Here is a 12,275-nt window from a genome sequence, read left to right as displayed (position 1 = left end):
ACTCAGGGGCTTGCCCACGCTTGCGGACGCGCATAGGAGGCGGTTGGAGAAGAGGACAAGGGCACGCGCGCACTGTGCTGATTTGGACGCGACACGCCCGTGCTTGCTATGGCGGCTCCGGCGTCGGCGAGCGCCGGGGAGGGGTCAAGCTTGATGGGTCGAGGGTTGTGGCGCGGTGCGGCAGTCGGAGGCGAGCGCTGGAACGAGCACGCGCGACACAGAGGGCAAGGCGACAGCCAGAGCGCGTCAAGACGCTGCCAGGCGCCGTGTCCTCGCGCGGTCACCATGCTGGCATGGTCAAAACAACGACCAGGAGCGGCCAAACCTTGTCCAAGCGCTCGACCGTGCAGTGTTACGTCAAGGAGGGGTGATGGATCATACCCAGGCCGACCAGACGTGACTCTACCAAGCTGGCAAGTTTCTGGTCAGAAACTTGGTCGCCAAGTTTGGCCACCTTCTAGAAGGCCATTAGGGCTAATCTCCTGGGGTTTAGGGTTTCTTAGGAAGGTGCTTAAGCTCAAGAAAGCTCAAGGCCAAAAGCTAAAGGAAAAATGTACTTGATGTACAAACTGGGATTTTAGGTCAGAAGAGAAAAGATTTTCTACAGCAAAAATATTACAAAAAGTGATGCAATATTTTTGCATGGGAAGGTGTGCCAGGGTTCTAAGAATATTTAGGAATTATCTCAGATTTTTCTGAGCAAGAAAAATTGAGGTTGCTTTGGAGCACATGGTTCTGAAGTGAGTTTAAGAGAGAAAAATGAATAATTTTCTTTTAGGAAAAATATTCATTTGATTATTTTGGGAGTTTGTGGGAGGAATAAGATAGATGGGTCACTTGGGTGAAAGCCAAGGATATGCCCAAGTGACAAGTCCATTTGAATTGATCCAAAACCCAAATCAAATCAGGGCAAAAACCACGGTGAAAACCAAGTCCGGAAAAAGAGAGAAGGCAAGTCCGGCAAAAGAGAGAAGGCAAAATCCAGGCTGTCACAAACCTCCCCCACTTAGGATGAATCTCGTCCTTGAGATTCGGTTGCTTTGGAAAACCATTCTGGGTATGCAGTCCTTAAAAATTCCTCTCTTTCCCAGGTTGCTTCTTCTTCGGTGTGATGCTCCCACTGAACCTTGTAAAGCCATATCTCTTTGCTGCGAGTGACCCTTTCTGTCTGATCCAATATTCTGGTTGGCTTTTCCTCATAAGTCAAATCCTTAGCCAATTCTATCTCTGACATATCAGTCCTTTTCTCCGGTGGCGAGATGCATCTTCTTAGCTGTGAGATGTGAAACACGTTGTGTACTTCTGACAATTCTGGTGGCAATTCCAACTGCTAGGCAACGGTTCCGACTCTGGCCATGACGGGGAATGGGCCGATATATCTGGGTGCCAATTTTCCTCGGGTCTAAAATCTCTTGACTCCTTTCATAGGGGTGACTCGGAGATATACGTGTTCTCTGGGTTCGAAGCTGATCTGACGATGTTTGGCATCATAGTAGCTCTTCTATCAGGATTTGACCAGTTGCAGTCTGTCTCGGATTTCCTTGACTTGCTTCTCTGCTTCAAGCATTAAATCAGTCCCGAAAATGCAGCTATCTCCGGTTTGAGACCAATTCAATGGGTTGTGGCATTTCCGGCCATACAGGGCTTCATAGGGTGACATCTTCAAGCTGGCCTGGAAACTATTGTTGTAGGAAAACTCGGCGTAGGGCAGACAGTCTTCCCACTTGGTTCCTTGGGCCAATGTGCATGCTCGTAGCATATCCTTGAGTATTTGATTTACTCGCTCAGTTTGTCCATCTGTCTGAGGATGATAAGCCGTGCTGTACTTCAGAGCGGTCCCCAAGGCTTGATGCAGTCGGGCCCAAAATGCGAAGGTGAAAAGGGGTCCTCTGTCGGAGGTGATAGTCTTAGGTACTCCATGTAGACTGAAGATTCTTGATACATACAGCTGTGCGAGTTGATTTGCACGGTATGTGGTCCGGATAGGCAGGAAGTGTGCCACCTTGGTTAAGGTATCCACTATGACCCATATCGCGTCGTTGCCTCGATGAGACCTTGGCAATCCGGTGATGAAATCCATGCAAATATCATCCCATTTCCATTGGGATACCGGCAGGGGCTGAAGGAGTCCGGCGGGCTTTTGATGTTCTGCCTTTACTTTATTGCATGTGTCGCAACAGGCCACAAAATACGCGATGTCTTTCTTCATACCATCCCACCAAAATATCTGACGAAGGTCCTCATACATTTTGGTACCACTGGGGTGAATTGAGTATGGTGCTTCATGCGCTTCTGCCAATATTTTCTTCTTTAGGCTTTCGTGATTGGGTACGCAAAGTCTTCCGCGGAATCTTAGCGAACCCTGCTGATCCATAGAGAAATCCAGTGCATGCCCTTGGTGCATCTTCTGAACATATATTTGTAACACCTTGTCATCCGCCCGAGCACAGCGGATTTCCTCTTCGAGAGTGGGGGCAACTTCCAATATGCCGGTAATACGGGCGTCGGTGATCACCAAGTTCAGCAGCATGATTTGTTCATAAAGCTCCGGAGGTAAGGAATCCATTAGAGCATTAAGGTTGGCTGGTTTGCGGCTGAGGGCGTCAGCCACCACATTAGCTTTGCCCGGGTGATAATTTATTCCGAGGTCGTAGTCCTTAACCAACTCGAGCCATCTTTGCTGTCGAAGGTTCAAGTCGGGCTGAGTGAATATATACTTGAGACTCTTATGGTCGGTGAATATCTGGCACTTCTTTCCAATCAGATAATGTCTCCAGATTTTCATAGCGTGCACCACTGCGACCAATTCCAAATCATGGGTAGGATAGTTTCCTTCATGTTGTCGCAGTTGGCGAGATGCATAGGCTAGCACTTGGCCATCCTGCATGAGTACACACCCCAGTACTCTTCTGGAGGCGTCGCAGTAAACATCAAAACTGCGGTAGATGTCTGGAAGAGTTAATACAGGTGCCGACGTCAGCCTGGTTTTTAACTCATTGAAGCTCTGTTCGCAGTCCTCAGTCCATACGAACTTCTTGTCCTTCTTGAGGAGCTCCGTCATTGGCTTGGTGATCTTGGAAAATCCTTCGATAAACCGACGATAATATCCGGCTAGTCCAAGGAAACTCCGGATTTCTGAGATGGTGGTGGGTGAGGACCAATCAAGTACATCCTTTACCTTGCTTGGGTCCACCGAGATTCCTTCTGCTGAGAGGATATTGTTGGAAATATGCCCTAGAGGCAATAATAAATGGTTATTATTATATTTCTTTGTTCATGGTAATTGTCTATTATTCATGCTATAATTGTATTGTCCGGAAATCGTAATACATGTGTGAATACATAGACCACAACCTGTCCCTAGTAAGCCTCTAGTTGACTAGCTCGTTGATCAACAGATAGTCATGGTTTCCTGACTATGGACATTGGATTTCATTGATAACGGGATCACATCATTAGGAGAATGATGTGATGGACAAGACCCAATCCTAAGCATAGCATAAAAGATCGTGTAGTTTCGTTTGCTAGAGCTTTTCCAATGTCAAGTATCTTTTCCTTGGACCATGAGATCGTGCAACTCCCGGATACCGTAGGAGTGCTTTGGGTGTGCCAAACGTCACAACGTAACTGGGTGACTATAAAGGTGCATTACGGGTATCTCCGAAAGTGTCTGTTGGGTTGGCACGGATCGAGACTGGGATTTGTCACTCCGTGTAAACGGAGAGGTATCTCTGGGCCCACTCGGTAATGCATCATCATAATGAGCTCAATGTGACTAAGGCGTTAGTCATGGGATCATGCATTGCGGTACAAGTAAAGAGACTTGCCGGTAATGAGATTGAACAAGGTATTGGGATACCGACGATCGAATCTCGGGCAAGTAACATACCGTTTGACAAAGGGAATTGCATACGGATTGATTGAATCCTCGACACCGTGGTTCATCCGATGAGATCATCGTGGAGCATGTGGGAGCCAACATGGGTATCCAGATCCCGCTGTTGGTTATTGACCGGAGAGGCGTCTCGGTCATGTCTGCATGTCTCCCGAACCCGTAGGGTCTACACACTTAAGGTCCGGTGACGCTAGGGTTGTAGAGATATATGTATGCGGAAACCCGAAAGTTGTTCGGAGTCCCGGATGAGATCCCGGACGTCACGAGAGGTTCCGGAATGGTCCGGAGGTAAAGATTTATATATGGGAAGTCTTATTTTGGTCGCCGGAAAAGTTTCGCGCTTTATCGGTATTGTACCGGGAGTGCCGAAAGGGGTCCGGGGGTCCACCAAGGGGGTCCACCAGCCCGGGGGGGCACATGGGCTGTAAGGGTTGCGCCTTGGCCTATATGGGCCAAGGGCACCAGCCCCAAGAGGCCCATGCGCAAGAGATAAGAAAAAAGGGAGAGTCCTAAAGGGGGAAGGCACCTCCGAGGTGCCTTGGGGGGGAAGGACTCCCCCCTGGCCGCACCCTTCCTTGGAGGAAGGGGCAAGGCTGCGCCCCCCCTCTCCCTTGGCCCTATATATAGTGGGGGGAAGGGAGGGCAGCAACATCTATGCCTTGGGCGCCTCCCTCCTCCCCTGCAACACCTCTCTCTCTCTCGCAGAAGCTCGGCGAAGCCCTGCCGGAGAACCGCTACATCCACCACCACGCCGTCGTGCTGTTGGATCTCCATCAACCTCTCCTTCCCCCTTGCTGGATCAAGAAGGAGGAGACGTCGCTGCACCGTACGTGTGTTGAACGCGGATGTGCCGTCCGTTCGGCACTCGGTCATCGGTGATTTGGATCACGGCGAGTACGACTCCGTCATCCACGTTCATTGGAACGCTTCCGCTCGCGATCTACAAGGGTATGTAGATGCACTCCCTTCCCCTCGTTGCTAGTAGACTCCATAGATGCATCTTGGTGAGTGTAGGAAAATTTTAAATTATGCTACGATTCCCAACAGTGGCATCATGAGCCAGGTCTATGTGTAGTTACTATGCACGAGTAGAACACAAAGTAGTTGTGGGCGTTGAGTTTGCCAATTCTTCTTGCCGCTACTAGTCTCTTCTTGTTTCGGCGGCATTGTAGGATGAAGCGGCCCGGACCGACCTTACACGTACTCTTACGTGAGACAGGTTCCACCGACTGACATGCACTAGTTGCATAAGGTGGCTAGCGGGTGTCTGTCTCTCCTACTTTAGTCGGAACGGATTCGATGAAAAGGGTCCTTATGAAGGGTAAATAGAAATTGGCAAATCACGTTGTGGTCATACGTAGGTAAGAAACGTTCTTGCTAGAAACCTACAAACCACGTAAAAACTTGCAACAACAATTAGAGGACGTCTAACTTGTTTTGCAGCAAGTGCTATGTGATGTGATATGGCCAGAAGATGTGATGAATGATATATGTGATGTACGAGATTGATCATATTCTTGTAATAGGAATCACGACTTGCATGTCGATGAGTATGACAACCGGCAGGAGCCATAGGAGTTGTCTTTATTATTTTGTATGACCTGCGTGTCATTGAATAACGCCATGTAAATTACTTTACTTTGTTGCTAAACGGGTTAGCCATAGAAGTAGAAGTAATCATTGGCGTGACAACTTCATGAAGACACAATGATGGAGATCATGGTGTCATGCCGGTGACAAAGATGATCATGGTGCCCCGAAGATGGAGATCAAAGGAGCATGATGATATTGGCCATATCATGTCACTATTTGATTGCATGTGATGTTTATCATGTTTTTGCATCTTATTTGCTTAGAACGACGGTAGCAAGTAGGATGATCCCTTATAATAATTTCAAGAAAGTGTTCACCCTAACTGTGCACCGTTGCGAAGGTTCGTCGTTTCGAAGCACCACGTGATGATCGGGTGTGATAGATTCTTACGTTCGAATACAACGGGTGTTGACGAGCCTAGCATGTACAGACATGGCCTCGGAACACACGCAATACACTTAGGTTGACTTGACGAGCCTAGCATGTACAGACATGGCCTCGGAACACGGAGGACCGAAAGGTCGAGCATGAGTCGTATAGAAGATACGATCAACATGGAGATGTTCACCGATCTTGACTAGTCCGTCTCACGTGATGATCGGACACGACCTAGTTGAACTCGGATCATGTTTCACTTAGATGACTAGAGGGATGTCTATCTGAGTGGGAGTTCATAATCAGATGAACTTCATTATCATGAACATAGTCAAAAAGGATTTGCAAATTATGTCATGGCTTGCGCTTTAGTTCTACTGGTTAAGATATGTTCCTAGAGAAAATTTAGTTGAAAGTTGGTAGTAGCAATTATGCGGACTGGGTCCGTAAACTGAGGATTGTCCTCATTGCTGCACAGAAGGCTTATGTCCTTAATGCACCGCTCGGTGTGCTAAACCTCAGCATCGTCTGTAGATGTTACAAAACATCTGACATACACGTTTTGATAACTACGTGATAGTTCGGTGCGGTTTAGAATTGTGGCACCAAAGACGTTTCTGAAATGTCGCAGAACATGTGAGATGTTCCGAAGACTGAAATTGGGATTTCAGACTAGTGCCCACGTCAAGAGGTATGAGACCTCTGACAAGTTTCTTAAGCCTGCAAACTAAGGGAGAAAAGCTCAATCGTTGAGCGTGTGCTCAGATTGTCTGAGTGCCACAATCGCTTGAATCGAGTGGGAGTTAATCTCCCAGATGAGATAGTGATAGTTCTCCATAGTCACTGCCACCAAGCTAGTAGAGCTTCGTGATGAACTATAACATATCAAGGATAGTTATGATGATCCTTGAGCTATTCGCGATGTTTGACACCGCGAGAGTAGAAATCAAGAAGGAGCATCAATTGTTGATGGTTAGTAAAACCACTAGTTTAAGAAGGGCAAGGGCAAAAGGGATACTTCATGAAACAGCAAGTCGTTTGCTGCTCTAGTGAAGAATCCCAAGGTTGAACCCAAACCCGAGACTAAGTGCTTCTGTAATGAGAGGAACGGTCACTGAAGCAGTACTACCCTAGATACTTGGTAGATGAGAAGGCAGGCAAGGTCGACAAAGTATATTGGATATACGTTATATGAATGTGTACTTTACTAGTACTCCTAGCAGCACCAGGGTATTAGATACTGGTTCGGTTGCTAAGTGTTAGTAACTCGAAATAAAAGCTGCGGAATAAATGGAGACTAGCTAAAGGTGAGATGACGATATGTGTTGGAAGTGTTTCCAAGGTTGATGTGATCAAGCATCGCATGCTCCCTCTACCATCGAGATTTGGTGGTTGCGCTGAACATGATTTGATTATGTTTACCGCAAAACGGTTATTCATTTAAGGAGAATAATGGTTACTCTGTTTATTTGAATAATACCTTCAATGGTCTTGCACCTAAAATGAATCTCGATCGTATTGATACACATGTTCGTGCCAAAAGATATAAAATAGTAATGATAGTACCACATACTTGTGGCACTGCAATTTGAGTCATATTGGTATAGAACGCATGAAGAAGCTCCATGTAGATGGATCTTTGGACTCAGTCGTTTTTGAAAAGATTGATACATGCGAACCATGTCTATTGGTATATATGCATGAAGAAACTCCATACAGATGGATCGTTTGGACTCACTTGATTATGAATCACTTGAGACATGAAAATCATACCACATGGGCAAAATGACTGAAAGGCCTCGTTTTCAGTAAGATGGAACAAGAGAGAAACTTATTGGAAGTAATACATTTTGATGTACGCAGTCCAATGAGTGCTGAGGCATGCAGTGGATATCGTTGTGTTCTTACTTCACAGATGATTTGAGTAGATGCTGAGTGTATTTCCTTGATGAAACACAAGTCTGAATTATTGAAATGTTCAAGTAATTTCAGAGTAAAGTTGAAGATCGTTGTGACAAGAGGATAAAATGTCTGTGATATGATCATAGAGATGAGTATCTGAGATACAAGTTTGGCACACAATTGAGACATTGTGGAAAGTGTTTCACAATTAATACCGCCTGGAACACCATAGTGTGATGGTGTGTCCGAACATCATAACTGCACCCTATTGGATATGGTGCATACCATGATGTTTCTTATCAAATTACCACTATCGTTTATGGGTTAGGCATTAGAGACAACCGCATTCCCTTTAAAAGGGGCACCACGCAATTCCGTTGAGACGACACCGTTTATAGAAACCTAAGTTGTCGTTTCTTAAAAGTTTGGGGCTGCGATGCTTATGTGAAAAAAAAGTTTCAGGTGATAAGCTCGAACCCAAAGCGGATAAATGCATCTTCATAGAATACCCAAAAACAGTTGGGTATACCTCCTATTTCAGATCTGGAAGCAAAAGTAATTGCTTCTACAAACGAGTCCTTTCTCGAGGAAAAGTTTCTCTTGAAAGAATTGAGTGGGAGGATGGTGGAGACTTGATAAGGTTATTGAACCGTCGCTTCAACTAGTATGTAGCAGGGCACAGGAAGTTGTTCCTGTGGCACCTACACCAATTGAAGTGGAAGCTTATGATGGTGATCATGAAACTTCGGATCAAGTCACTACCAAACCTCGTAGGACGACGAGGATGCGCACTACTTCAGAGTAATGCGTGATCCTGTCTTGGAAGTCATGTTGCTAGACAACAATGAACCTACGAGCTATGGAGAAGCGATGGTGGGCCCATATTCCGACGAATGGCTCGAGGCCATGAAATCCGAGATAGAATCCATGTATCAGAACAAAGCATGGACTTTGGTGAACTTGCCCGATGATCGGCAAGCCATTGAGATAAATGGATCTTTAAGAAGAAGACAGACATGGACGGTAATGTTACCGTCTATGAAGCTCGACTTGTGGCAAAGAGTATTTTCACAAGTTCAAGGAGTTGACTACGATGAGTTTTTCTCATCCGTAGCGATGCTTAGGTCCGTCGGAATCATGTTAGCATTAGCTACATTTATGAAATCTGGCAGATCGATGTCAAAACAAGTTTCCTTACCAGTTTTTCGTGAGGAAAGGTTGTATGTGATACAATCAGAAAGGTTTTGTCGATCCTAAGGATGCTAAAAGGTATGCTAGCTCAAGCGATCCTTCCATGGATTAGAGCAAGCATCTCGGAGTCAGAATATACGCTTTGATGGGGTGATCAAAGTTTTTGGGTTTATACAAAGTTTGTTAGAAACTTGTATTTACAATAAAGTGAGTGGGTGCGCTACAACATTTCTGATAAGTATATGTGAATGACATATTGTTGGTCCGAAATGATGTAAAATTTCTGGAAAGCATAAAGGGTTGTTTGAAAGGAGTTTTTCAAAGGAAGACCTGGTTAAAGCTACTTACATATTGGGCATCAAGATCCATAGAGATAGATCAAGACGCCTGATGATACTTTCAAAAGACAGCACACCTTGACATGATTTTGAAAGAGTTCAAAATAGATCAGCAAAGAAGGAGTTCTTGGCTGTGTTACAAGGTGTGAGTATTGAGTGAGACTCAAGACCTGACCACAGCAGAAGATAGAGAAAGGACGAAGGTCGTCCCCTATGCTTTAGACATAGGCTCTATAGTATGCTATGCTGTGTACCGCACATGTAGTGTGCCTTGCCTTGAGTTGGTCAAGAGGGTACAATGGTGATCCGGGAAAGGATCTCATGACAGCAGTCGAACTTATCCTTAGTACCTAGTGGATTAAGGAATTTTCTCGATTATGGAGGTGGAAAGGAGTTCGTCGTAAAGGGTTACGTCGATGCGAACTTTGACACTAATCCAGATGACTCTGAGTAGTAAACCGGATTCGTATAGTAGAGCAATTATTTGAAATGGCTCCAAATAGCGCGTGGTAGCATCCACAAGATGACATAGATATTCGTAAAGCACACGGTTCTGAAAGGATCAGACCCGTTGACTAATAACCTCTCTCACAAGCATAACATGACCAAACCAGAACACATTGAGTGATAATCACATAGTGATGTGAACTAGATTGTTGACTCTAGTAAACTCTTTAGATGTTGGTCACATGGTGATGTGACCAGTGAGTGTTAAATCACATGGTGATGTGAACTAGATTATTGACTCTAGTGCAAGTGGGAGACTGTTGGAAATATGCCCTAGAGGCAATAATAAATGGTTATTATTATATTTCTTTGTTCATGGTAATTGTCTATTATTCATGCTATAATTGTATTGTCCGGAAATCGTAATACATGTGTGAATACATAGACCACAACCTGTCCCTAGTAAGCCTCTAGTTGACTAGCTCGTTGATCAACAGATAGTCATGGTTTCCTGACTATGGACATTGGATGTCATTGATAACGGGATCACATCATTAGGGGAATGATGTGATGGACAAGACCCAATCCTAATCATAGCATAAAAGATCGTGTAGTTTCGTTTGCTAGAGCTTTTCCAATGTCAAGTATCTTTTCCTTGGACCATGAGATCGTGCTACTCCCGGATACCGTAGGAGTGCTTTGGGTGTGCCAAACGTCACAACGTAACTGGGTGACTATAAAGGTGCATTACGGGTATCTCCGAAAGTGTCTGTTGGGTTGGCACGGATCGAGACTGGGATTTGTCACTCCGTGTAAACGGAGAGGTATCTCTGGGCCCACTCGGTAATGCATCATCATAATGAGCTCAATGTGACTAAGGCGTTAGTCATGGGATCATGCATTGCGGTACGAGTAAAGAGACTTGCCGGTAACGAGATTGAACAAGGTATTGGGATACCGACGATCGAATCTCGGGCAAGTAACATACCGTTTGACAAAGGGAATTGCATACGGATTGATTGAATCCTCGACACCGTGGTTCATCCGATGAGATCATCGTGGAGCATGTGGGAGCCAACATGGGTATCCAGATCCCGCTGTTGGTTATTGACCGGAGAGGCGTCTCGGTCATGTCTGCATGTCTCCCGAACCCGTAGGGTCTACACACTTAAGGTCCGGTGACGCTAGGGTTGTAGAGATATATGTATGCGGAAACCCGAAAGTTGTCCGGAGTCCCGGATGAGATCCCGGACGTCACGAGAGGTTCTGGAATGGTCCGGAGGTAAAGATTTATATATGGGAAGTCTTATTTTGGTCGCCGGAAAAGTTTCGCGCTTTATCGGTATTGTACCGGGAGTGCCGAAAGGGGTCCGGGGGTCCACCAGCCCGGGGGGGCCACATGGGCTGTAAGGGTTGCGCCTTGGCCTATATGGGCCAAGGGCACCAGCCCCAAGAGGCCCATGCGCAAGAGATAAGAAAAAAGGGAGAGTCCTAAAGGGGGAAGGCACCTCCGAGGTGCCTTGGGGGGGAAGGACTCCCCCCTGGCCGCACCCTTCCTTGGAGGAAGGGGCAAGGCTGCGCCCCCCTCTCCCTTGGCCCTATATATAGTGGGGGGAAGGGAGGGCAGCAACATCTATGCCTTGGGCGCCTCCCTCCTCCCCTGCAACACCTCTCTCTCTCTCTCGCAGAAGCTCGGCGAAGCCCTGCCGGAGAACCGCTACATCCACCACCACGCCGTCGTGCTGTTGGATCTCCATCAACCTCTCCTTCCCCCTTGCTGGATCAAGAAGGAGGAGACGTCGCTGCACCGTACGTGTGTTGAACGCGGAGGTGCCGTCCGTTCGGCACTCGGTCATCGGTGATTTGGATCACGGCGAGTACGACTCCGTCATCCACGTTCATTGGAACGCTTCCGCTCGCGATCTACAAGGGTATGTAGATGCACTCCCTTCCCCTCGTTGCTAGTAGACTCCATAGATGCATCTTGGTGAGCGTAGGAAAATTTTAAATTATGCTACGATTCCCAACAGATATGTCCAAGGAATCCCACTTGCTGGAGCCAAAACTCACATTTGCTGAATTTGGCATACAGTTGATGATCGCGAAGTCTTTGCAGAACTGCTCGAAGATGCTCCTTATGTTCGTCCTTGCTCTTGGAGTAAATGAGTATGTTGTCAATGAACACCACCACAAATTTGTCCAAGAAGTCCATAAACACCTTGTTCATCATATGCATAAAGAATGCAGGAGCATTGGTGAGGCCGAAGGACATAACGGTGTATTCATAAAGACCGTACCGAGTGGTGAACGCGGTCTTAGGAATATCTTCCTTGTTTATCTGGAGTTGATGATATCCCGTCCTCAAATCAATTTTGGAGAATACTTTGGCCCCACTGAGTTGATCAAACAGATCATCAATCCTCGGCAGTGGATACTTGTTTTTGATGGTGACGTCATTCAGCTATCGGTAGTCTACGCACATTCTAGACTGCCATCCTTTTTGTCCACGAAGATTGCGGGTGATCCCCATGGTG

Source organism: Aegilops tauschii, chromosome 5 (genome assembly GCF_002575655.3).
Source record: "Aegilops tauschii subsp. strangulata cultivar AL8/78 chromosome 5, Aet v6.0, whole genome shotgun sequence".
In the NCBI taxonomy this organism is placed as follows: domain Eukaryota; kingdom Viridiplantae; phylum Streptophyta; class Magnoliopsida; order Poales; family Poaceae; genus Aegilops; species Aegilops tauschii.
The sequence above is the reverse complement of the archived record's forward strand: the minus strand, read 5'-3'. Positions refer to the sequence as shown.